Source organism: Ochlerotatus camptorhynchus, unplaced genomic scaffold (assembly GCF_037179485.1).
Source record: "Ochlerotatus camptorhynchus isolate MF236.1 unplaced genomic scaffold, CSIRO-AGI_Acam_v1.1 ptg000262l, whole genome shotgun sequence".
In the NCBI taxonomy this organism is placed as follows: Eukaryota; Metazoa; Arthropoda; class Insecta; order Diptera; family Culicidae; genus Ochlerotatus; species Ochlerotatus camptorhynchus.
This window is the reverse complement of record NW_027040752.1, coordinates 1,018,818-1,045,503: the sequence shown is the minus strand read 5'-3', so window position 1 is coordinate 1,045,503 and position 26,686 is coordinate 1,018,818. Positions and strand designations below refer to the sequence as shown.

Genomic DNA, 26,686 nt, shown 5'->3' with positions numbered 1-26,686 from the left:
CCACTACTGCGGTATGATTCGAAATTGAAACAAAATTGAATTTCCCGATGACGTCTCCTGCCATTTTCCTTCCATAAGCAGTTCTGACAGAACTCTTTCGTCTTCCTCTTTCGGGTAGATCTCGAGGTTGTGAATTACATTCAGTCTTGCTGCCGTTCTGTCCCCCGTCTATCTGGATTTGTGTCCTTTTTCGTCGTCGTCGTCGTCGTCGTCGTTCATTTCTGAAATTGCACCGGTGACAACTCACTACCGGAGTTGGGAATCCAGAAGTGTACTGCACACCGCTCCAGAAGACAGCAGCTGGTAAATCCTCGAAGCCGGTTCTAGCTCTTTTCCACTCAGTACCATGACAGGCGTTCTGCAGTGTGTTCTGTGTGGAAAATCCTTTCGAAAGCTTGCTGCACACCGTCCCGCCTCACTCGGAAAGGGCTGCTTCTGTGCTCTCGAGCTACTCAGAGAGCTAGTGGCCCACTTTTAACCGTGCTCCTCTTCCCTCAGTTGATCGTTCTGGTTGGGAGAAAAAGTACCATACACAATAACCATCGGTGAGTGGGTGTGTGACTATGTGTGTGTGTGTGGGTCGGTTTGAGTGAGGAAACTTTAACTCTAACAAGCTGTTTTATTTTCCGGATCTTTCAACCCACCCACCACCGACCGACTGCACTGTCACCGAAAGCTCCTCCCCGTCGTCGTCGTTGGCGTCCTCGTCGCGCCCGACAGGGAGTCCTCTATTTTATTTCCAATTTATTTATACACACGTTTTTGTCTGAGACAGTTCATTAGTGATGTTTTTTTTTCTTCTCTACATTCTACGCCGGAGAGCGGCGGCGGTGGGGCTCGTCGGTATTCGCATTGTGAATGGTGGGGGTGGTGTCTTTTTGTGTGACAACGGATCTTCCGGACTTGCGGAGACGTTATTCCAGGGCATACATCCGTCCACAGTCGTCCATGATGCGAGTGTACGTTCATATGCTGATCGAAGGAGGACTTCAACCTCAGACCGACGAACCGAAATATATATATATATATGCACATGTGGACCCATACAGAGAGGTTCCGTTGTTTGCGGATAGAGTTTTAGCCGGTATTGATTTTCCCCAATTCCTGGATGACCTTTGGTAGTTATAATACTGACCACAAATGGTATCTTTATGATCGAAAAGCAGTTGTCAAGGAATCCAAAAAATAGAATACCGGCTACAATCGTACCCGCAAACAACGGTACCTCTCTGTAGTCGCTTCCGGCAGCCACACTGAGCGATGGAAGCACAAATTGGAATAAAATTTAAATAAATTGGGCTTGAGCTTGTTTGCCGGGTTTCTTCGACAAAATGAAGACACAATTAGGGATTTTTTTTCACAATCTGCCGGGATCAACGGAGAAGCCCATTCATACACACTTGAAAAGGGAAGAGGTACTAAAATTTCTTTCCTGCTTTCTTGAGTGGTAATAGAGAAGAGAACTGGCTCGAGTGGGTCCTTGAGCCAGAACCCGTCCGGTAGTATTTGTAAAAGGGAACATAGGGGATTAACTAGGACACACTAGATATACTAAATTCTTGGAAACGATTTAAAGATCTTCATATCTCAAGTTACATTGCAATAACATTTGATCGAGGTTTTGAAGCATTCTAAAAATCCAAACTATGGTCTTCAAAACCATCATAAAACCAAAATTGTTACCAGGGATGTGCCTTTTATGAATGATGTCTACCGATAACCGAAAATGTAAAAGGATGTAGTCGTAAAGTTGGATATGAGTTTGATTTGCGTGTACAACATCTGAGGTAAAGTTTGTGAGGTGTAGTACTCTTCTGATTTGACTTCACTCTCCGCAATTTTCCAGAATTTAATGGTACCGCAATGATCTTCCCTGAGATTGGTCCGAATCACTACATATAAAATTCACCCGCATATTTCTCATGTTCATGATACTTTCCAAAAGTTCTCGGATATTTCCTAACGAATTTCTGAACTCCCATGCAATTTCTGCAATTTTCTTGACGTTCTCTGGACTTCTGTGAAGCTCTCAAGTTATCCTGAAAAATTAAATAATTTTTGGAGTGATTTGGACTTCCCATAAATTTCCGGATCTTTTCAAAGGCTCCCACCATTTTTCTGATGTAAGAACGAAATAATTAGTATAATTTTTAGGTTTTCAATGATTTTTTATAAACATTTTGGAACTGCTCTTAAATTACCTGTTGACGAACTATGCAAATACCCTACATGTGCGCAACTAGCTGAGTGAATCTGTCAGACACGGCGAATATTGGCATCCCTAGACTTTCAACCGACCGGTCTTGTCTATTGTCTATTGCGGAGCAATATTAGTTCGTTTGCGGTTTGTAGCTGAGGCTACTGTTAGCGTGTTAGGTCTATTGTTCCTCGTGTTACAATAGAATAATATATAAATCGGAACCGTTGTGGAAACAAAGGAGAAAAATGGAGGAAGCTCGTGCCAACTCGATGCGAGTTCACTTCGGACCTGGAAAAAAGGAGCCAACGGATCATGAAATATTCCAATTCATGAGGGTGAAGATGGGACTGAACGCAGCAGGTCTCCTGTTCATGTACAAAGATCCCAGGGATCATTGTATTATCATCAAGTTTATGACGGAAGAACAATTGAAGGGAGCGCTGCTACGTCTTCCCTCGTCAATGGATTTTGACTACAGCAAGTATGAGTCGACCCAGGTTACGTTCTCCGCTGCTTCTGCGGTGTTCAGGTATATCCGGATCTTCAATCTCCCACCAGAGATTGAGGACAAAGGAATATCCACCGTGCTTTCCTAGAGATGAACTAGCCTAAGGCTAAAAATCTCTTAAATAAAGAATTAAAAAAAAAACCGTGCTTTCGAAGTACGGTATCATTCAAAGGATGGTACGTGAAAAGTACGGTGCAGAGGCAGGATACCCTATTTGGACATCGGTCCGCGGAGTCCATATGGAAATCAAACATGACGATCCATGTACGGAATTTTCAAGCACGGGTGTTTTATGAGGGTTTACAGAATAAATGCTTTGTTTGTAGAAGCATGGAGCATTTGAAGGTTAACTGCCCTAAACGTAGCAACATCAATCAGCGCCTAGTGCAGAACGATGAAACGGACACGGCTGGTTCACTGAAACCAGACACATCGGAGCAAGCGGAGCCAAGTGGGGCAAACCAAACGAAACCAGGGGCATCAGGTTCAGGTTCATCCAATCCCTTGTTCAGTGATATGGCAGCCAGCCGTTGGTCGGGAAGACCCACTCCGAAACCTAAAGTCGTGGAAAACAATGGAATGGTTGTGTTGAACAAAGCCAAACCGGAAAAAGAGAAGAATGTTAAGGAAGATGGTGGCTCGACCGCCATTGCAGAGACAGGTGAGAATTCTATGGAGGTAGACGCCAAGGCTGTTGGCAAAGCAGAGCAGCTGAAGGACATCCCTACGGGTGATCAACTTTCTGGATCGTTGTCTAAATCAGAAGTCGATGATGATCTTTCATCGGGATCAGAAGCAATGGAGGAAGACAGGGAGGAAGAGTTTCAAACGGTCAAGGACCGTAAACGAGCACGTCGATCGCGTAAAGCTAATGCTGAATCGTCATCTGATGGCTCCATCGAATCCGAGCGCGTAAAGGGTGTTACCGGAGTGACTAAAGGTATTGAAGAATCACAAAGCGTGCTAACTCGAGGTAGGTCTAAACTGATCGTTCTCAACAACGACGGAGCCACATCGGATATCAAAAATATTGAAGCGAATTCGAAAGATAAGTAACACGTTCAACTCTGATGTTTCCTTTATGGAGCCTCTTAGTTTTTTTCAGATAGTTCAATCTATGTTATAGCATTTAATTTTTAAAAATGAACCATGTAATGCAAATCGCGACGGTGAACTTGAACAGTACTAAGACGGTACTTAATCAAAATTTACTCAGGGATTTTGTATGGAATCATGAGATTGATTTGGTTTTCTTGCAAGAACTATGTTACGAAAACTTCGCCTTTATCCCATCTTATCATGCATTTGTGAATTTGAACGACAAAGGAATGGGTACTGGTATTTTGTTGAGGAAAATGTTTGAGTACAGGGATGTTATTCTTGATCCCAATGGCCGAATAATTTCGATTATTGTGAATGATATTAATTACATAAATATGTATGCATTTTCAGGAACAAATAAGAAGAAAGAAAGGGAGGGTTTGTTTTTGAAAAACCTTTCTGTTCATATAAACAAGCCAGTAATTAAGTACTCTGTACTAGGAGGAGATTTCAATTGTATTTTAAATTCATCGGACACTCTTGGGAATTCTAAAAATATGTCTTCCGGTCTTCAGCGAGCTGTTGAATCTTTCCAATGGAAAGATATCTTGTGGGAGCTCAAAAAGAATGAGTTCACTTTTTTTAGATCAGGTTCAGCGTCCCGTCTGGATCGTTTCTATAGCCCAACAAAATTTTCAAACTCAGTTCTGTTAGTTGAAACAGTTCCAGTTCCATTCTCAGATCATTGTGCTGTAGTGTTGAAGGTTAAGATTGATCCAGATTGCTTACCTACCAAAGGTCGTGGCTATTGGAAAATAAACTCCACAATTTTAGAAAATGAACGCGTTGTAGAAGATTTTGCTAACAGTTATATTTCTTGGAAATCTCGATCCATGTATTGCACAAATCGCAGCAGTTGGTGGAACTATCTGGCTAAAAATAAAACAAAACAGTTCTATAAAGCAGAAAGTTGGTCTAACAATCTTAGAATAGCTCAAGAGAAAAGTTATTTTCATTCAGTATTGATTAACTTACACATCAGATTGCGCTCAGGAGAAGACGTTCACAAAGACATCGGTATAGTAAAATCACGGTTGATGGAAATAGAAAATGATAGATTAAAATACTACTGCAACAAATTGAACAGCTTTTCATTTGCTCAAGAGGAAACAATCAGTATTTTCCAAGTATCTGCGCAAATACAAAGACACTCAAAATCAAACAATTTAATGCTTTTAGATGAAAATGTAGTTACAGGAGAAACAGCAAGATTGAAAGACATCATCTTTGATTATTATTCTACTCAATTTCAAGCGACTAACAATCTTTTGGTACATAACGCAAATGACGATCCAATTAATCACGTAACGAAGTTTTTAACCTCTGAGCAGCAAAGAGAATTAATAGAACCTATAACGATCGATGAAATTTTTGATACACTTAAACTGTGCACTAAAAAGAAAAGTCCGGGTCCTGATGGACTAAATAACGAATTTTATTTGAAACATTTTGACCTTATTAAAGAAGATTTAGTTTTAATTTTCAATAGTTATTTATCCGGTAACAATTGTCCCCCCAAAGAGTATTCCTCAGGAATAATAACTTTAATTCACAAACAAGGCAGCAGACATGAACTAGATCAATACAGGCCAATCAGTCTCTTGAATTGCGACTACGAACTTTTTACTAAAATCATAGCTCTCCGCATCCAAGTGGTCTTAGGAAATCTGTTAGGACCGGAACAAACCGCTTGTAAACCCAAGCATTCTTGCATCGACAACCTTAAAGACATTCGACGGGTAATTTTGCGCGCTAAAGAATCAGTAAGATTTAAAGGAGCTCTCGTTAGCTTAGACCTCCAGAAAGCTTTCGACAAAGTTGATCATGAGTACCTGTGGAAAGTACTTAGTCATTTTAGGTTTCCAGATAGTTTAATCCAGTGTATTAGGAATCTTTACAGTGTTGCCACTTCTCGCGTGCTTTTTAACGGATTTTTCACTAACGAGTTTGAAATTGGCTGCTCGGTTCGCCAAGGATGCCCTTTAAGCATGATCCTGTTCGTATTGTACATAGTGCCATTGATTAGAAAAATTAATGATAGCATTTCAGGTGTACTTATCTACGATAAGTTTATCAAAACTATTGCTTATGCTTATAACATTAATGTATTTTTTAAAAACGATGGGGAATTTGATTTGCTCTTGCAAATCTTACATTCCTTTGAAAAGTGGGGTAAAATTAAATTAAATTTCAACAAATCGGTTTTTATAAGGCTGAATAGGTGTACTTTAGGACCACAACTAATTCATGAGGTTGACGCTACAAAAATATTGTGAATTGAAATAACAAGCAAAGTTTCTTTAATAGTAAGTTTAAACTACGACAGGATAATTCGCAACGCAAACAGGTGTTAACAATGCATACTATGAGGAACCTAAATTTGATAGAAAGAAGCTGGTTGATAAATGCTTTTGTTCTATCATAATTTTGGTATTTAGCGCAGATAGATCCACCAAATCAGAAACATCTAGGTGAAATCAAATCCGCTGTAGGACAGTTTTTATGGGCCAAATATATTTTCAAAACAAACCGTGAACAGCTTTACTTAGATTACGATAAGGGAGGAATTCAATTAGTTGACCCGGAATCCAAAATTAAGGCGCTCTTCATTAAAAAAAATTGAGTAACGACAATGGCAACTCTTCAGAGATATATCTATTGGAATATTGCAGAACGCAAAGTCTACCATTCAATTTCAAGAACTGGATTGGTGTTTCCATTAACATAGAAGAAGAAACTGATTTACATTCAACAGCATCTATTTACAGATTTTTAATATCACAGAAAAACATTATTTCTAAACTTAAAATCGATTTCCCTCAAATTGAGTGGGATATAATCTGGAAAAACTTCAACTACAATTTCATAGCATCTGAGGATAGATCGAGGATATTTGCGTTTTGTAACAATATAATAGCTAATAAAGAAAAGCTAGTAGCTTACAATATTGGAAGGCTAAATCATATCAATTGCGACACATGCTCACGACCGGATAATAATAAGCACAGAATCGAAGATTGTCCGTCGGCCAGAATAATTCCAAATTGGACAAAAAATGTTATTCAAACCAAATGTAAAATAGTTTTAAACAGCTTGGAAGATATGCTAGCATTTGAAATTGATACCAAGAGCCACCGTGAAAAAGCAACACACACTAAGATTATTTTACAGATTTCTGTAAAATTTTACCGAAATCTCAACAGCTGAACGTTCGGTAAAAAGTTTTACAGTTTTCTTGTAATTTTTTACAGATATCTGTGAAAAATTCACAGATATTTGTGAAAAATTACAGGACATCTGTGAAACTGTTTACCGAACGTTCAGCTTTTGAGATTTCGGTAAAATTTTACAGATTTCTGTAAAATTTTCTAAGTGTGTACGAGGAATTTTCTTCTGTTTGAAATGGTACCCTAATCCCAGTCTGTATGTTTTCAAAAAAGAAATAAGAGAAATGAGGTGGAAACATAAAGATTTCTTTAGACGACATTTCGGAAATTGTGTAAATATTTGCTAGGAAGATCAATGAAAACAGTGATATGAAATAGTAAAGAAAGCAATGAACAAAATGTTAGGTTAAGATAGGTTAAGTTAGGCTAAGTTTCCCTTACCTTGTGTTCGTGTGTTCGGTTATATATGTATGGATGAAATAGAGTGAGTGAATATGAATGAGTGTACATGAGTGAATGTGTTAACTCCGAGTACGCCGCTGGTAATCGGTTTCCCAAGTTTAACGTAGGTTTTAAGTTAGCACTGCTCGCGTTCGGAAGCTGGAGGGTGAACCTCAGCACGTTATTTAATAACAATGTGAAATATTGTTTAAATAAATACATGTCTTGTAGTTTCTGTGGATAAAGTGTAGTTTAAATAAAGAAGTGTATTATGTAATAATGTGTGTTTCCGAGAAGACTCTAGACGGAGATAGTGGTCCAAATCACCCGAGACGTCGAAAATTACCACCCAGTAGCACTCCTCAAGGTTACCCAAGGACAAAACGAAATTTGAAGGTATCCCAACAAACATTGGTCCTTTGAACCGGATTCTACCAACCGGCGAGTCTTTGGTTGGGATAAGCTTAGAATCTGGTCCGCCATCACTTTGGCCTATTGGCCTATTGAGGAAGTTCGCGCCATCGAGAAGTACTATTGTCACCTCCTGAAAGGCTCATCGCCATCGTATAGTGTCCTTATCCTACATGAAGGATTGCCATTGTCGGAAGGACATTTGAATAGACCGCCATCACGGCTGGCCTGGATCGCTTCGCTATCGCAAGTTTGAAGACAACTGGAGTTTTGGAGCATCGTTAATCAGTTGCTGCTTCATGGTCTGGACTGAGAAAAATTGACTTTCCTGTACCCTTTCGGACGTTTGAGGATTTGCAGTACAACGTAGAGGGCCTTAGTGCTGTTCTACCACCAGTTAGGTAGGTTAGAAGAACGAGTATATGTCTGGCCGAAGAGAATCTGCATTCTTCTAACACCTCCATTTCGATTGTTCACTGTTCTCTCTAAATTCAAATCAACGGCCGGTAACTAACCGGTAATATAGCGAGCTGGCAGTAAACGTTCTCGACGAGTACAAGGACTGATTGGTGGTTGGCAGTTGGCTAAACCAATTTACGGCGATCCACGTGACCTCGACAGCATTATTTGAGCTTGGGCATCGCAGAGCAATCCTGTATGTCAGGTAAATTTATATATAGATATATACCCAGTAGAAGCTGGTATCCTGTTGATGCTACACAACAATAAAATTTACCTCTTTCGATGAAAATTGGCTACCTTTCTTACGGAGGCGATCCCTATACTCAAATGCTTCATTGGACGAGGCTTTGAGGTACATTCTGTGCCATCTTTAGTTCTCCAGGTGAGACTAATAGCTGTGCTAAGAGTATATGTCCTGCCGAAGCAGGCTTCATTCGATACTACATTGCTGTGTTTTCTCCTCTCTTGCACTGGATAACTTATTTCGAGACGAGCAGACAACCGAGGTGGAAACATAGCCATCGCTATCAGAGGTGGTACGAACATTGCTTGAGCATAGAAACCGGGGAAACCCCTCACCATCCCTCTCCAAAGGGGGAGTTTGGTAAAGAGAGATGAAAAAACCGATTTTTACCTTCCTTAAAAGTTGCCCTAGCTCGCTATTCTAATATCTATATGCAATCTTCACACTGCCGTACTCTAACGGAACTATCAACTCTATGCTTTCATCTACTCCATCTATCGTATAAAAATTACCACTACAGCCTGTTATTTGAAATCAGCATCTTCAACTAATTAAGTTAAGTTTTCTTTATTATGGAGGCTTTCAGCCTGGGGCTGGTTCGCCTACGAAAAAATGATAAAATCTTAATTTATCAGATGCGTAGAAATATGTCTGACCGATTGGTGCTAAAATGATTAAAATTGTTCTAGAGGCAGCTGAGTTATTAACGTTCCAAACCTTTCATAATTTCGTTACATGTTCCATTGGTAATGTAATGCTTCTCTGAATTTTCCAAAATATTCCAAAGGTTTCCTGTAACTCTTGCCATTTCCTTTAATTCCTTAGAACATTTTTAAAGTTTATACATTTTGTGTGAAGCTAATTCCCTAAAGATCTCCAATTTTTCCTGATATTCATGAAACATTCATGAAGTTCTCGCTATTCTCCTGATCATGTTCCTGGAATTGCCCTGAAGATCTCTAAAGCTCCCTGAAGTTCTCTGGTCTTTCGTGAATTTCTTGGATCTTATATGAAGTTTCCGAAATTTTACATAAGTTGATCAAACTTCCGTGGAGCACGATCCTTACATTTTTTGAAACTATTATTGGTTTCCGCTATTTTTCTGACATTCATGGGACTGTATGACAGTTCAATTCTCGGAACTTCCCGCAAATTTTTCCGATGTTCATGGAACTGCCCTGAAGTTTTCGGAACTATCCGAAGATTTACTGAACAGTTTCTGCAGTTTTCTTGAAGTTAGCGGGAACTGCCCTGAAGCTCGGTGGTCTTCACTGAAGTGAATTTTCTCGAGACTGTCCTGAAGCAATCGGAAATTTGAGCGCATATACACATAAGGCGGCTAAAAATGGTGGGGTTGTGTACAAGACACGACCGCATGGTTGACGTAGACTACGTTGATATGTTTAGTGAACTTCGCGAGCATTTTTCTTTATATTGATTTAAAATAGAGCAGAAGTAACTTATTTCCTCAATTTACTCCAGGACTCATTGACATGTAAATTTCCTCACCCTTATTAGTTATTTTTCTGACTGTTTCTGGACTTTCCGTTAGGGATATTTCCGCATACGAAACACTTGTCTTTAACCCTCTGTTATAAAATATATTCCCCGTGCACACTTTAATGTCCATCTCATCTCCGTTGAACATTTATTATGGATAACACGTTTAACCAAACGCTTGATCGCAGTGGGATACCTCCGGTGGGAAATCGTTCACAAGCATGGTGCAATACAATCCCAAGCCCAAGTAACATTGTAAGTTTTATTGAGGTTTTAAAGTCTAAATCATGGTCTACAGTACCCTACTCAAACCCAAATTGTTACTTGGGAGATAGCCATTAAGACCGCTTATTTGCATCGATTTTGTTATATAAAGCTAACATACGACTAAAACAAGGCTTTGGTGCATAATTAGTCGGATTGTTACTAATCAGGCTTGTTGGTTACTTGGGATTGATCCCTCACTTTCTTTCCATCAGCACTATCAAAAATTAATATTCAGAGTTGTGTTTTCACAAAATTGGAAAGTTTGGTCCATGTTCAATATTTAATCATAATTTGCTACTTCAAGCAACCAAAAATTCGTCCACCCAAGCAGGATCATAATTTTAAATGGAAATGGATAGCTTAACGTAGAAATTTATCCGCCTCTTAAGCACATAATGAGGAACTAAAACTACAAGTGTTCAGAAATATATCTCTTAACTTTTTGGAATTCTTGCATTTAAACAAAGACGCTCCAACCCATTTTCAAAGGTTTAATTTTTGTTGGACTAAACACATCAGCACCCAGAAACTCGCTGATCCACTTGGTGTATGAATTTCACAAAAAATACTTCACTACAAGGACGGCCCAAAATCATAAAAATTCAGCTCGTCAAGCAGAATCTCACAAACACAAACATAGGATTTTGACAGTTCTTACAGTAATGCATCTTTAATTTGTATACAACACCTGAAATCCCTCATTTTTACATATTTTGCAGAAAAAATACATCCGAAGTCTCTCCTTTTTTACATATTCTGCACAAAAACTACTTTCTAAGCCCCGCCCCTGACAGGATTTCCTGCCATTTTCTATGAATAGGGCGTGACAGAAAGCATCTTTTGTGCAGAATATGTAAAAAAGGATGGACTTCAGATGTTTATTCAATTGCATATAAATAGGTAACAGACATGTTTTACCCTATTTTGTAGCTGTGAGAGGAACAGCATATGTGACATGCACATATGCTTTCAACTTGAATTTTTGGCGGGTGAAAGAATTAACGTCAATTCGTTTTAGGTTATCGTTATAGGAAGATGGGGAGGTTTTTTTTATAAAAAAAAAAAAACATATTATTTGAACGGAACCGAATACAGTCTCAATAACTCTTTCTGTAAAAGGACCAATTGTTCGATCTCCATAAATTCCACATCCTCTCCACCCCATCGTTGGCTGTCATCAAGGTGATCACGCTAACTGCTGCTATTTTACTACACTGTCCATCCAATGCGAAAATGAGCGAATTCACAACAGCAGCGCTCTAGCCTGACTGCGGTAATGTTCAGCAGAGGCTGAGGGAAAAAAAATCCAACTCATCCTGATTTACTTCTGCTTCTGCTTGCCACGCCGTCCGAAGCTTTAATTAGCGGAGGAACGACAGCAGAGCTCTTATATAGTTCTACAGGTTCAACCAAATGGTACTCGATTATGAATACTTGGTTTGGGGAGAACTTTATTTCATTGAAACAGTGATAAAATTATCACTTATAATTTGTACATTTTTCAACGATTTTTTTTTTGAAAATTGGAAAAGCATTTATTGTAGCAAATTGTGAGAGTTATTTCCTATCGATTGGTGTATTTTGATTTTACTTTCATCTATAAATGACAAAGCTATAAGCGTTCAAAACCTTGCATCTTTTCGTGACGGTTGCAATTTTTGATTTTCGATTTATCCCTAGTACCTTCCCGTAAGACGTAGTCTACCTCAATAAACTAAACTTTTAGTACCTGTTGGGCACTTCAAATTTTTCATCCATACAAACATACATATTTTAAGGCACATTTGTAAGTAATTTTGTTTTTTTATTCAGTATGGTGAATTTCGTGATAAATACAAGAGCATTGCAGATATTCAGAGTCTTCTTTTACAATGTCACATAATCGACACATGTCTTCTTGAAGTTTTTAAACCAGTGTACATACCTGTCTTTCTTTGATAGTTCAAGAATTTGCTAGTCATTGAAATGCTCTGATTAATAAACCGTTTCGACTGCCTAGCAATGAGAGTGTTGTTCAAATTGGGTTCCACTTTCATTTTTGTTTTTCCAATTCTTGAACTCTATTCTAAGAGAGCCTCTCTTGTGATGAAACGTCCCTAGAACTATTTCACAGCCGCAGACAGTATACGAGCAAAGTCAAGTGCACACTTTTTTGCCTGTAGATTTGAAGACGTACTTCAAATTTTCGCGTACATCGTACGTGTTAGGCAAATAAGTGTGTGTTTGACTTTGTACTGTCGCATTAGTGGCCCTTAGCTCATTTTCAACTTCTATTCAATTTTCATACTGCCGTACTCTAACCGAACTATCTACTTACCCTTTTCTTAAACAATTCTCTAGCTGATAAATTATCACACTAAAACTTCATGCTCTGACAATTTTATATTTACCTCAAAGCTCTAGGGGAACTGAACCCTGAACCCCCGCTCGCTGTACCAGTGCAGTTGAATAAGAATTCACAATATCATATTTGTATTTTGGGATTTGAAACACAAACAGTTCTACCGTTTAGTAACGTAGAGTTTTACCGCTACCGTGATGTTTGTTATTAGGAATAAAACATGAAATTGGCATAATTCCCAGCATTTGCAAACTCTTCATTCGCTAAGAAGTGTATCGGAAAATAATTTCAAACTAAAAATAATAAGCACAATTTCTCTTTCAGCAACTGGATGAGATCGTGTTCACATCAGTCTCAATCATCATCCGATTCCAAAAGCAAACAATTTCTGATTTACCATTTACCAGAAAGTACGTTAAAAATGATTAATTTATGCATCGTTCTTACGTCAAGCTAATTTAGGGTTATTTTCAGTCCACACGCGAGATTTTTTGTTAACGAATACTCACCTGAAAAAGAGAGAAAGAGAGAGAAAGAGTAACGGTTAATGTTATTTATTTGCACAATAATTACATGCTGTTAGTAAGTTATATGTTGCTGTAAGGTAGAAATATGGCTTTTGGGATCAAAGAAATAATTAACAGCCATTCTCAACAGCAGTTCATGACTTCTCTTAAATTTGAATAAACTTGTATCTTAGCTATCTTATTGAATGTGTTCGAAGAAATCCCGGACGATTGCTCAGTTTGTTGGTCTTCCACGAACTTTTTCTTCAAACCACTTGCCCAGAAACCCATATCGAATATTGTGCCCCCAATATCGTCAAACCAGATCGCCTTCTCGCCGAAACTTTCTTCAAAGCCTCCCGCATCCTGGAATGAGCTTCCAATCAACCGAAAATCAAACAGCAGCAATCTTTTCAACAAATTTCCAATAGTTGCCCTTCCACCTACCCTCCTTCACCATCTCCAACAACAACGAGACAGGGAAATTGTGAAACAAATTGCGAATGAACTCGCTCCGCTTGGTCGTAGTCGTCGTGGTCGTCATCGAATCATATCTTGTTGAAAACTTCCTTCCCACAACTAACCAAAGAAGACGGGGCAAAACTGTCAATCAATATGCATATTGAACGAGAAGATAAAACTCCACTCAAACTAATCAGCAGGAGAGCATGCTTGTCCGGAACATCTTCTTGTCATCTGAGGTAAAGGGAAAGTTTGTTTCATACCTTGTCAAGGACGACGATGTTGCCTATGGCCTATAGCAAGATTGTTTGCTCAATTATTCAAGATTGTACCTTTCAGATCCAGGGGCTGAGAGCGGTCAAACTTGTGACACACCCTTGCGTGTATAGCGACCGGGCTGCCCACTTCTTGGAGGATGAAGTTCAAAAGTTGTGGAAGGATAACCACAACAACCGGTTTCAGTTTTGACACGTCACATGCAAGAAGGTTGTCATTTTCATCATCCATGTTGGTTAGTTTTAATGAGTTGGAAATGTGTTGTGTGACTTCGTGCGGATTGAATTTTTGGATAACAAATCGTCGAACGTTCAACGAGGTATGCAGGACGCTGAACTCCTCACTGGATTCTTTGTTACCCATTTGAAAATAGTCCGTCAAACATGTAGCAATTATTTCTCAAACGCAATATTATCAACTTCCTCTAGCATGCCGCATCAGTAACAGTTTTCACACAGAAAGGTCAACTAATTTCGGATGAATATCAGCATGATCAGGATTGACCAATACAGTAGCAGTACATCCAATAATAACAACAGCACAACCAACAAGATGAAAACAACTCTAGATGAACATTTCAAATGGTCCAAGCTGCATTCATCGACTTTCTCTTTAGTTAATAACTCAGTTTCAGTTCCTAGCTACCTGATATTTGGTGGTAAGAATACTGACCGCAAATGGTATCTCTAGTATCCAAAACCAGGTATCCATGCTCAAACAACGGTACCCCTCTGTAATGTGCAATAGCATCGTTGAGCTCAGTTTCGAAGTTATTTGAGTTAGTCATGATGGAATCCTTGCTTTCTCATTGCATGCAGTATTTAAGTGGGGATCAACATGGTTTCACCACTTCCGGTCATTCTAGTACTACTTATCTTCTGTGTCTCCTGGCGTTGATCGGGTATTATTCTAAAGATCTTCAACTATCCAATAATTCATATTATGTCTCCCGAATATTCTCTCAAAATATCACGGTGATCAGGAATTATTCCAAAGACTATCAGTTGATCAAAGATCTTCATAAAGGTCTTTGGATATTTGTATTAAACTTCAGGTATTATTCCGCAGACCATCAACTGTACAACAGTTTAAATCATGTCTCCCGGATTTGCTCTCAAGATATCAGCTTCACCAGAAATTATTCTAAATACCTTCAGTTGATCAAAAATCTCCTTTAAGTCCTTTGGATAGCTTTGAAGACTTCTGGCTGCTCAGATATGATTTTCTTCAACTGTCCAATAACTCGGGTCACGTATTTAAGATATATACGCAAGGTAGCAACTTGTTCAAGAATGGTTCAAAAGACCTTTAGGTGATTAAAGCTTCAGAGAAACTATAAATATTGCTTTAAGATAATCTGCAGATTTTTCAAAGGAGGTTCAAGAGTATAGCACGAGATCCTCTTAAGGGAATTTTGAGAATAATTTGAAGAAGAAATCCATGGACATTTTGGGAGGATAAATTCATTATTTTTAAATTGCATACCAGCGGAATATTCCAAGCGGATTTTAAAAAAAATCTGGAGGAAAATTAAGCAAAGTCTCGCGAGTTAAATGATGAATTCCTTAGAAACGATTTAATAAATTCAAAAATTGAATTTTTTTTCAAGATTCCGTGCACAGAAATTCAAGATTCTGAGTCTTCAATTGAGATAACAGCCCGGGCTTCGGTAGAGCATTGAGTTCTACATCGGGAAAGGATTGAACTCATGTGCACTGAAGGAATAAAACTGATGGTTCCAGCAAAGAAACGCTACAAGGCCGTTGAACAGCTGTTGAAGCAGAAAAAGTGGATAATTGACAAATGAACGATATCGAGGTAGACAAGCCGCTCAAAGTGGTACTGCGTGGTCTACCCGCCATGGAAACCACTTGGCTGTCGGAGGAACTGATGGAGAACGGTCTGAAGCCGAACCGAGTCTTCAAAATTAATCGGCACAACACCTCCCGTAAGTATAGTGACCAGCTGTATTTGGTCCACCTCGAGCGAAACTCAACATGCCTGAAGGACCTTCAGTGCATTTGGGCCCATTTCAAGATCGTATTTAATTAGAAACGTTATCAACCTCGCCACTGTAACGTTACCCAATGCTCAAACTGCCTCATGTTTGGGCACGGGGCCAAAAATTGCCACATGGCTCCTGAATTGCAACACGCACCCGAAGCATGCGAGAGGATGGAGGACGCTGATCCACAATGCGCCAATTGTGGTGCAGCTCATCGGGCTACCAGCATGTCTTATCCACAACATGCGGAATTCATGAATATCCGGGAAAGGGCCTGCACGTACAACCAGCCAGGTCGGAAGAAGGTTCCGGCACGCAACGAGCAGAATTTCCCTGCCATTATTCAACGCCGTCCGATTCCAGTTCTTCCGCCGCTTCCACTGAACAACCGTTTGGCTGCTGCTGCTGCTTCGGTCCCGCCAACAGCTGGGGTGTATAACACTCCGGTAAAAGTTGTCAGTCATATGCGGGCTGCATCCCGAAGCACCTCTCCACCTCCGGGACTATCGTAGAAGCATTTAGGTACGATCAAGAATGCAGACACTCTGCTTTCAACGGTGATACTTGTTACACATGTCATCATGATCCAGCGCACCTGCAGGACCCGAACAGAACAGTTCCATGCTGCCATATCCCTCATCAACAAGTATGGACTGTGAAGCCATCAAAATTGCCTATTAGAACACGCTTTCTCGCTCAAGAGCAAGGGCATCGAGTTCGTTGAATTACTCAACGAACGAAACATCGATATCGCCATCATCACCGAAACGCACCTTAAGCCCGAAATTAAGCCCAAAATTGAGGCTGGATCGAACCAGCTCCGGGGGAGGAGGAGTGACAGTCGGCTGTTGGCAAGCTTCCAGCTGACGATGATCGAAATCGTAGGGGTGGAAGTTTCTGCTCCTGTCGGCCCCATCGTCATAATTGCGGCTTACTACCCCAAACAAGTCAACATCAGGGATGGGTCGGCAGCGGACCTGCGAAGAGATATTGTCAGGTTAACACGACGGCGGGAAAACTTCATTATCTCTGGTGACCTGAAGGCCAAACATCAAGCTTGGGCAACAGTCGACGCTATCAAAACGGCACAATCCTGAACAACGACCTGCAGGAAGCGCAGTACAACATCTTTAGTTCGGATACTCCCACCCGGTTGAGTTGGTTCGCTGTTCACCATCGATATCTTCATCAGTAACATGGGCAACAACATCGCTCAACCTATCACCTACCTACCTACCTCAGGAACTCAGCTTGGATCACTACCATCGTGTCAACAGGGATCAATATCAACACTGCGTCGACACAACCATCAACTACGATATCCGGTGTCTGTAATCTATCGAGGAGGCCAGGAACAACACGTACCAGTATCCAGACAGGTGAGTAACACTCTGAACCAGGCATGGAAAATCATTTACATTTATTTCATGCATTCATTTGCATTCATTTGCCTCAAACTTTTTTCATCAACAGCATTCCGCGAAAAGATGTAAAGAGCTTTTGTAGGTTTTATTACTAACTACAACTTTTGTCCAGAACTCAAATCTGTATCTCTGTATCTATATGCATCACGAACAAGAGCGTGCAGAACTTGTTACTGTTTTTCAGTGAATGTAAAATGCATTCACTGAAAAACAGTAGTGGCTTCTGTTTACTCTGGTTCGTCATGCATAAAAGATACGAATTTGAGTAGTTAACAAAAGTTGTAGCTAATAACAAAACCTACAAAAACTTCATACATCATTTTGTGGAATTTTGATGATGAAAAAAGTTAAGGACAAATGAATGTAAATGAATGCACGAAATGAATGCAAATGATTTTCCATGCCTGCTCTGAACCTTGACAGCTCTACCGAAGATCTCATTAGACTCCGAAACACCATTCGTAGGCAGTACCAGCGTTCTGGTCTGCCTAACTTGAAGACCAATTGTAATCGATTAACAAAGGTCATTCAGACCAGGAGGGTGGATCTCAGTCATAACGATTCAACCAATAAGATCCGTTCTCTCCTAGATTGTGCCAAGCCCTTCTGGAAACTAACAAACTTCCTTAAAAATAAGCCAAGGCCCATTCCACCACTTGTACCGTTGAATCAACCCAATGATTCAGTCGCCCATCTGATAACCCCTGAAGAAAAAGCTGATGCTATAGGTCAACAGTTCGTCAGCTCTCATAATCTCGGACTGAACAGGGCTAGTCCATACGATACTGCGGTTGCTGAAAATGCAGCCAACCTCCATCAAATTCCCAACAAATTCCCTTTCGAATCCGAGATTGTGGTTGACGAGCTGCTGGCCTATATGAAATCATCTAAAAACATGAAGGCCCCAAGTTTCGACCAAATTCTGAATCAGGCACCCAAACACGAGTTCCAGATTTTTCAACCAACTGGCACTGATTTTTGATCAGTGCCTTAGACTTGGCTGCTTCCCCTTGTGCTGACTTCCAAGCTAAAGTCATCCCCATCCGAAAGCCTGGGAAATATCCGTCCTTCGTTCAAGCTACCGACCCATCAGCCTTCTCTCGATGTTATCTAAGCTGTTCAAAAGGGCAGTCTAGCTCCGACTCCTGGCATCTGCCGATGAAAACAACTTGTTGCTCGAGGAACAGTTTGGCTTCCGTAAAGATCACTCGACTGTTCACCAGCTGACTCGAGTGACAAAAATTCTCAGACGGCATTGTTGGACGTTGAAAAAGACACAATGGCCTGGTCTACAAATTGCAGCGATACGGTCTTACAATCTTCCTTGTGAAAATTATAAAAAAAAACTATCTCTCTAACAGGATATTTCGAGTCTCTCTGAATGGAATCACATCGGATGCCTTCAGCATCAGGACGGGGGTTCCACAAGGAAATATCCTTGCAACCATCTTATTTAACCTGTTCACCTCCGATATGTTGGCTCTCCATGAAAGTGGATCGTTGTCCCTGTTCGCAGATGACACATCCATCGTCTATAAGGGTAGGGTCATCGTAGCTCTGACCGCCAACCTTCAGAGGGGACTGGATGTCCTGTCTGATTATTTCAACAGCTGTAAGATCCAGAGGTCACGGTTGGCTGCAGTGCGGAGGGCTCTGTTCCCCTCGTTGAGGAGAAAGACCCTTTCGTTCCCGGATGACTTAGCAGTGAGGGCCGCGGTTTTCGTAGCAATGGCTGCAGCAGATCGATAGCGGAAAGGGAGGATTCCGATTTCCACACATGCGGCGTCTGCAGGCGTGGAAGGAAGAAGGTCGGATACGATGCGTACGTAGGTATTGTATACCGGAGTGAGGATATGATTGAGCTTCTCGGTGGCTAAGCAGGTTATGTCGAGGCCGTAGAAAAGTCGACTGTCGATAACAGCCCGAGCGACACGAAGGTGGATCTCACGGTTGTTTGAGCTATGCGGGTGGGAGATTGTCCTGACTATGTTTATGCGGCTACGTCAGTTTTATTTCACCATCCTGAAGTGCTGATTGAAGCTTAGGGTGCGATCCAGTACTACCCCCAGAACACGCACTGTTTTCTTGAGTGGAATCGGATGATCTTGGATGGTGATCGGTGGTCCTCGAATCAGATGGCCCAAGTGACAGATATGGCCCATACACTCCACTGCTGACGGCGGAGAATTCTTCTTGAGCTATGTTCCTGGTCCGCTTAGTCGTTCGTCCCGTTACGACGATGAGTATGTCGTCGGCATAAACGATTACGTGCACGTTCTTGGGCAATCGGCTGAATACCCCGGTCATTGCCACCAGGAATAGCGTTACCGCTCTGTCGGATCCCTGGGGCACTCCGGTTTTCTCGGGGAACAGATCCAAGCGAGTGTTCCCGACAGTCACCTGGAAGGTACGATCAAGGAGGAAATTCCGTACAAAATGTGTGATGTGACCTTCTAGGTCCCAGCCGATGAGCTGCCTGATGACAACAGGTGTCCATGTCCGGAGACTAACTCCGCATGGTGACCGTTGTCCTGGGCTTCCTTAAGTACTTTCCCGAGGGCTGCAAAGTAAGTGGAGAAGCCGTGTCCTTGCCGGAACGCATGCTGCCGTTCGTCAAGCAGGTCGTTTAACTCCAGGAACTGCCTAAGACGACCATTCTCTCCATCACTTTCGCAGAAAGTGAACGCAATCGGCCTAAAGGAGGAGGCTTCTTCACTCGCCGTGTTGTCCTTCGGAATGGACACTACCAAGCTTTGTTTCCAGAGGTCCGGATACGAGTCAGTGAGCCATAGATCGTTGAAGAGGGCGAGTAGACTCGTTTTTCCGTCGATGGAGAGGTTTTTTAACACCGGGTATCCCGTAATCGAGTATGGTATGCCAATCTGGGAGAGTTGCGCCAAATGTCATCACCTTAAACTCCAAATGATTCAGAACACGATCCTTTTGATGATCCTAAACAGTACTTCACGGACGCCAAATTCTGAGGTCCACCGACTCAGCCAGTCTTCAGACTTTAAAAGAGCGAAGAACGGTCTTCTTGGAAAGGTTCAGAGACACCTGTCTGAGATCAGATTATCAGATCATACGTGATCTAGCACGTTAGGTTCAGTTATACTCGTAGTTTTAAAATTTAAACAAAACACACACCCCAAGGGGTATTCTGTAAACTAGTTGAAAACGCAAATATATAATTAGAATATCCAATGCAACACAGATGAAGAGCCAGATAGGTTCACATGGAAGAAGACAAAAGAAGACAGTGCATCGTATAGGCCAATATGCTTGCTGGATACTGTCGGAAAGCTCTTGGAGAGGATCATCCTGAACAGGCTGACGAAATGCACGGAGAGTGAACACGGATTGTCGGAGAGGCAGTTCGGATTCCGGAAAGGGAGATCGACGGTGGATGCAATTCGGACAGTGATTGACAGAGCCGTGAAAGCTTCCAAACGGAAGCGGGGAGGAAATCGATACTGCGCCGTGACTACGATTGAAGTGTGAAGAATGCATTCAACAGCGCCAGCTGGGAGGCCATCGCCAAGGCGAACCATAGAATGAAGGTTCCAGACTACTTCTGCAGGATTCTAAGTAGTTACTTCCAGAACCGGGTCCTGGTCTACGCGACAGACACGAGGCAGAAATCGCTTAGAATCACGGCGGGAGTTGTATAAGACTCCATTCTAGGTCCCACGCTGTGGAATGCGATGTACAATGGCGTGCTGACGCTCAAACTGCCCAAAGGAGTTGAGATCGTTGGCTTTGGGGACGATGTCGTCTTGACGGTAACCGGTGAGACGCTGGAAGAAGTGGAAATGCTGGCGGTCGAGGCTATAGATACGATCGGTAACTGGATGCAAGGAGCGAAGCTGCAGATAGCCCATCACAAAACAAAAGTGATGTTGGTCAGTAACTGCAAAGCAGTGCAGCGGGCAGAAATCACCGTTGGAGAGCACATAATTGTTTCGAAGCGCGTGCTGAAGTATCTGGGAGTGATGATCGATGACCGGCTAAACTTCAACATCCACATCGAATATGCTTGCGAGAAGGCGGCGAAGGTCATCAACGCAATAGCCAGAATCATGACGAACAACTCTGGTCCAAGCAGCAGCAAGAGGCGTCTTCTGGCTAGTGTGTCCTCATCGATACTAAGGTACGGAGGTCCAGCCTGGACTGAAGCGCTGGAAACGAAGCAGAACCAAAGGAAATTGAGCAGTACTTTCCGGCTCATGGCCATCTGCGTACAGAACCATTTCGATGGAGGCAGTATGCGTTATCGCCGGTATGATCCCAATCGGCATCACCTTGGCGGAGGACTACGAGTGCTATATGACGAGAGAAACCAGAGGAGTACGAGAAATGGTGAGAACGGAGTCGATGGCTAAGTGGCAGCAGGAGTGGGATGCAGCAGAGAACGGTAGATGGACACACAGGCTAATACCGACTCTTTCAACCTGGGTGAACAGGAAACATGGAGAAGTCAACTTCCACTTGACGCAGTTCCTCTCTGGTCATGGCTGCTTCAGGAAGTACCTGCATCGGTTCGAACACACAACGTCACCCTTCTGTCCGGAGTGTGGGAATGTGGAAGAATCACCAGAGCACGTGGTCTTCTAATGTCCTAGATTTGATGCTGTGCGAGAGGATATGCTCGCCCTTAGCACGGAGAATGTCGTCGAAGAAATGTGTCGCCGTCAGCAGAGCAGTAACACAGATCATGTCAGCGCTGCAGCGAAAATGGCGATAGGACCAGCTAGAAAGTAGTAATGTGCTCACACAAGTGCGAAGTGAAAGCCGAAGCCGAGAGAACTCTCCGTCAGAGTAAACTGAATCCACCACCGGGGTTAACCGAGTAGAACGCGACGCTTGGAGCTAAATGGCTCACAAATTGGAGAGACGATCAGCGAACTGGAAGCGCCAATTCGCTGAGGTAAAGTGAGGTGCATAATGCACGGCCCCCTTCGAAGTAATACGACAAGTGGTTCCGCGTGTCAACGCGACTGTGCGCCTAGTCGTCAAGCGGTGGCACGATGGTCTTTTGAAGGTTTCCTCCTTTCCAAAAAAAAAAAACTTAAAAAAAAGAAGACAGTGCTCCACTGAGGGCAGTCAGTACTCATTCATCCCTCTGAGATCACTGTGCTTTGGCGGCATCTGGACGTCATTACGCCAAGACACTAGTTGGTGCGCACGCCGTTGATCGGAATCACTGAGTCGTCCTCTGAAGTACAGTCAACTTTCACAATGGCAGCCCAAGCAACATTGCAAGTTTTATCGAGGTTTTAAAGCATTCTACAAGTCTAAATCATGGTCTACAGAAACCTCATAAAACCAGAAATGCTTCTTGGAAGATGATGCCTTTGGAAGTGATGGCCAACTGAGTATCTATTGAGACTAAAACAACGAACACGATGGGCGCATGAGCGGTACAACATTCACATTGGAACGTTGGTGTTGGTTTCCCTGCAGAAGTGACGTTTAGATGGGCTCATCCGAACCGTCAGCACCTCTCAAGAAGCTGCATAGTTCCAGTCATTCAAGGTTCCAGCAATGTTGGATGGGAAGGGACTTCATGGTCCCCGTACAAGTTTCGACCTAGAGTCAATCGTTTTTGTATGAACCCTGCACCCCGACTATCCAAGAGCGAGAAGATCGTTTCTACCTCACGCTTCCACGATTACAAACGACAACCAGCTGAAAAATAGATTTTTTTTTTCGAATAGCATCTGGTGATATCAATTGTCAGTTCAAACACGTCCCGAGGAAATAGAAATTTTAAATTTTTACCTAATATAAAATTGTTATTGAAGATACATCCTTCAACGATATAAGCTTTAATGAAGTCACAATTCCCGATACTCATAATAAATTCCACCAGAAAAAAAAAATCGAAGCCTTCTTCCACGTCGAACAACTGATCCATCTGTGCCAATTAATACCAGCGTGACTAACAAGTGCTTCCAATTCCGACTTTGAAGTCGCTGCCAGCTTCGGCTTTGATCAATTTATTCAAACCGAACGCAAAATGTGAAATGATATAACGCAATCAGAAAATTCCGAGCAACTGCCTTGTGCACGTGATTTTTGTTCCTTCTAATTACCGTACTCTCCCCCTCCCCCCCCCCCCCCTCACAGAGATTTTCACTTTATAGAAATAGCAGTGAAGCATCCACGGACGGAAAACGCGTTGATGAAGACGAAAACAACCGGTCGGCGGTGCGGCGGTTTGGGTGCGGTGGGTGTGATGCTTCAATTTCCTTTTTCTCGCAACCGAAGTCCCGGCTTCCCGTGTGCATGCGAGTGACATGAAAGTTAATTGAAAATTTTTGCAAACAAGTCGCAATCTCCAGGAGCGATATTTAAAGAAGTTTCCCTGCTTCCCTTCTACCGGGCCCGAGCCCACACGCCAGCATAAATTGTAGCCCGGACCAGAGGACCCGGGCCCCTAATCCGGGCTCGCATCTTTAATGGGAATTTGTGCATTTCTGCATTCTATTTCATCTGCTTGAGTCACAAAAAAAAAAAAAAAATGTGCAAAGACGAAATTGTATATTCAATTTCAATAAATTCCAAACTACTTCCTTGGAAGGAGAGCCAGAAACGCAAACGTGTTCCATGAAGAAGCTCTGGGACTGCTGTTTCCTGTTGCGAAAGATGACTGGAAGGGGAAGGGGAATTCCGAAAAGAAGTATGCACGATGTTTTGCTGCTGTACGATTGGAGCGGAGAAGAAAAAAAAAATGCATGAGGGAAAATCTATTTCCCGCGTTGCTCTGATCCGAAATGATGAAATATTTGCAATATTTTGTTCGATTTGCATGTTTTTATCGTCCGGAGCGGAGCAATGCATTTTGAACGAGGTACGAGCAAACTCGAAGCAAAGGTATGGTCGTGTACGATAAACGACGAACCGTTTGTCCTTTTATGTATTCGAATTAAGGAACGTGTGGAATCAAATGCATGTATTTCTGTTATGATGATTGTGCTGGGGAAATTGCAATTGTCGAGATGTGTTATTCTTAAGGAGATTAGAGCAATTGCAGTCACAGGTCTTTGACAAGTCGATGGAGGAGTTCAACGAATGTCAGGAGGAGTTCAAAAACATAATCTGGCTGGAGTTTAGCGATCACGTGCATTTACGGTTACGCAACAACTTACGTTGTCTGTACCCAGGGGACAATTTGACAGCCAATTTAATTGCCGTATCTCAGCGATGTTTCAAGGGATTTTTAAAATTGTTAATGTTTGGAAAAGCAAATTTAGTACCCTTTTAGCTAAAACTATTCAAAATGAGGAGACGAATCTCTCGAGGGGAGCGGTCATTGCTAAAATGTGCCTGATGAAATGGGATATTCCGATGATAGAAACGTGTAAACCACGAGATCCTCACCTTCAGCAAAGAAGTTCAGAAACACAAGATGCACTAAGTTAACTTTACCAAACATCGCTGAGATACGGCTATTTGAATGTGAAATGTGGAAAATTGATGCAAGAGATAATTGTTAAAGCATTAAGAAGCAGATCTCATCTAGTATTTCAGATTCCAAGAGGACACATCTAATCACGAATGAATTAGACAAATGGGTTGCCAAATAGAAAAAGCTGAGGGTTGTGTCCAAAGCGACGTAGAACGACGAGGTAATTTTGCTGTTCTATTCAATAATATATAAATGACAAAATAAATGGTTTAGAAATTTGAATGCAAATTCGAAACATTTGATATTTTTCACGGATGTTCCTTGAAACATTCATTAGAATTCACTTGAAAGTATCTTTCTAATTCATGTTTAGTTTTGGAGTATGAGTAAAGAGTTTACATTGATATAGGGGAAATGACGGCTTCGGCATGACAGACTATTTTCGGCAACCTAAATTGAAACACTATTTTTACTGGATTTTCTTACGAAAACACTTCGCTGAATGCATGCAAACGATTCTTTATGCTTTTAGCTTCAATTTGACTATATTTTTACCACTGAGAAAAAGCAATCTAGCAAGGTTTTCTTGAAATGCAACACACGCACTACAAATTGTAGCTGATTTCGAGTTGCCGATAATAGAACAGCAGATTTACATGCAGTTCAAATGGAACGGTTGCCGAAGAAAAACTGGTTGCCGACAATACTCGCTCTCACTAGAGAAGATTGGAGCTTTGTAAAAGCGTTTCAAAACAGTTTTTGACAATTCTTTTGACTGAAATTGTTAATGCAGCTGGCAGCAAAAGATTGTAAACAAACCAATACTGCATATGTGTGCGTTCCTTAGAGAAAAAGGCTATAGAAAGAAGTTCGCTGCTTAGGTTGCCGAGAATACGTAAATTCCCCTAGTAGTTTCATGTGTAGCATGTTAGCAACGATACATCAGTTTTTATGGAAGTATCCGTGACTGTTCTACTTCTTTGTGTTTTTAGCCAACTACTGGTATACTGATTTGTTAACTGTCGATTGAGTTGAATTGGTGTGTGTAACGTTTGTTTCGTTATTTCAGCTGCTTGTTTACCACCGGTGATTGATTTTGGATCTGCTGTTGTTGTTTTAAACTCGCACTGATAGAATGTGTCGAATGTAAAAAACTGGAGAAATATGCTAGAAAATTGGTTACTTGCATGTACTGTTTCTCTGAGGCGCACTGCAAATGCCGAAATCTCGTTGGTAATGCAGCCCGGTGTATAAAGGACAGGATGCATTTCTGCTCGCATAACTGTTCCAGCATTTACCATCGAATCACTGAAATGCAAAATCAAAAATCCTCAATAGTTGATACGCTAGCCGCTGAACTTAAGGGAGCAGTTTCTAGTGCTGTCTCCCAGGAAATGAAGAGCGTTAGGTGCGAAGTACAACAGATAACAACTGCTACTGACAAAACGCAGCAATTCCTTTCTGAAAAATTTGATGCCATTGTAACTGATTTTCAAGAGCTGAAGAAAGAAAACGAGAATTTAAAACTGGAAGTAGATAGGCACAAAAACACGCAACATGCTATGTCAAAAATCGTCCATAATTTGGAACACAACGTTGATAAAACTGCTCGACAAGCGAATTGTTACAACGCTGTAGTTCTCGGGTTTCCTTTCATTCCTGATGAAGATACTGTAAACATTGTTCGGGTTGTTATCATTCGCGGACAAGAACTCGTTCTGCTCAGACGTATACTAGAGTTGATCGTGAAGTATAGAGTGTTTTAAAACAATAGCCCTCTGTGGCTATTGTTTTCACTTTTTTTTTGTCTTTTGTATAAGCGGAATCTTTCTGTATAGGAAGAGTAAAAATGGCAAACAGCGTTAGAAAGAACACAGTAAAGTTGATTTTTGGACCGGACAGCAAAATACCATCGTACCTGGATGTACTCAAGTTTTCTATGGACGTTTTGAAACTTTCG

The 26,686-nt window shown here is 41.5% G+C and overlaps 1 protein-coding gene across 1 annotated transcript in view; it reads right to left on the bottom strand.

The window, feature by feature from the left end:
- Positions 1-26,686, bottom strand: part of mmd (mind-meld) — a 1,436,357-nt gene that overhangs the window by 1,127,340 nt on the left and 282,331 nt on the right. The gene's annotated exons all lie outside the window — the stretch shown is intronic.